The 1578-nt window shown below is 38.3% G+C and overlaps 1 pseudogene; it reads right to left on the bottom strand.

The window, feature by feature from the left end:
• Nucleotides 1-299: 299 nt before the first annotated feature.
• On the bottom strand, nucleotides 300-882 carry LOC116587732 (annotated as a pseudogene).
• Between the last annotated feature and the right edge of the window lie 696 nt (nucleotides 883-1578).

Below are 1578 nucleotides of genomic sequence, written 5' to 3'. Positions count from 1 at the left end.
ACTTGTATCTGTAACTATGCTCATAGGAATTTAGTAAGTTCCTTAAGAGGTAGTAGCCTGACATCACTTTATTTTTTTTTATATGAGCAATCATCTGATTTATAAAAAGATGCAATAATATTTAAAGTGATACAAAATATCAATTTCAAAACAACATAAAAAAGTGAGTGTAATAAACATACTCAGCTCATAACAGAACAATTGGATAAGAAGAATAATTCATGCCATAGCATATTGCCAATATGAACTGGCAACAAAAAGTTGATAAAGGAAGGCAGAGGAACTCTGTCTTTTAAGAATTAGAACTGAAGGGCTCCATAGTCATCTGGCATCTGCTCCATGCTGTACCTATGATTAGAAATATACACGATGGGAACTCCAGGAATCTTCCTGATCCTTTGTTTAAGGTCCAGGTCAACTAACACTTGTGCCTAGTTACTCTCTGTATGAAGCAGTCATCTGCATAGGTTCCTTTGTGTGTGCATGGTAATCGTTCAGATCTTGGATCCTTGGCAATCTTTAGAGCTGCTTGATACTTTTGCCCCAGTTTCTCAATTTCAGCCATTACAGTCAGTTATATAAAGGATATATGTGGTATAAAGACAGTCCATCATTGACTGTACTAAGTCAAGTACGACCTTTAACAGAAAAGTTGATGAAGTTTGTATCAACCACGATGTGGTAAGGTGAGCCCAGCTGTGTGTTGTATTGGAAAAACAAGCAGGAAGGGTGTTGGGGGACTTCTCTTTCCTTGAGTGCACTGGGATCTTTCTTTCCTTTCTTTTTAGGTTTTAATCTATCCTTCTCTTTAAGCCTCTGATCTTGGAGACTAAGCATTTGCTTCATGGTTGCATACTTTCTTGCTTTCTTTTGCTTCCCCATGTTCACGATGTACATTTGTTACTTCCAGAATCACTGCCTGATATCACTTTAATTAATTCATTCATTCCTTCACTTAACAGATATCTACTGAGTCCTACCTTGCATAAGCTGTTGCCCCAAGAAATGAGGACAAAGCTACAGGTAGGAAAGAAAAGATCCTGCCTTTTTGTGCCATTATAAATGGAATTTATGACATGGAAAAAGGAGTGCCTGGATGACTCAGTCACTTAAGGATCTGACTCTTGATTTCTCTTCATTGTGGCTTAGGTCAGGATCTCAGGGTCATGAGATCGAGCACCTGTGTGGGGATCTGGGGGTCATACTCAGCCTAGAGTCTGCTTGTCCCTCTCCTTCCTCCTCTATCCTTCCCTCCATCTTACCTGCTGGCCTGGGCATGTGCACATGTGTATACATTCTCTCTCTCTCTCAGATAAAGAAGTAAAATATTGAAAAATAAGTGAACAAAAGTACACATACTGAGAAAGATATGAAATCATGTACAGTTCTGTTCCTACAAAGATGACCAATTACCATGTTGGTATATTTATTTTCTCTTTTTCTTAATAAGGTTTAAAATGAAATATTTGGTGCAACATGGGGGCTTAAGTGGGTAGAAGAAGAATCAATGAAACAAGATGGAATTGGGAGGGAGACAAACCATAAGTGTCTCTTAATCTCACAAAACAAACTGAGGGT

The sequence above is a fragment of the Mustela erminea genome, chromosome 4 (assembly GCF_009829155.1).
Source record: "Mustela erminea isolate mMusErm1 chromosome 4, mMusErm1.Pri, whole genome shotgun sequence".
NCBI lineage: Eukaryota > Metazoa > Chordata > Mammalia > Carnivora > Mustelidae > Mustela > Mustela erminea.
The sequence above is the reverse complement of the archived record's forward strand: the minus strand, read 5'-3'. Positions and strand labels throughout refer to the sequence as shown.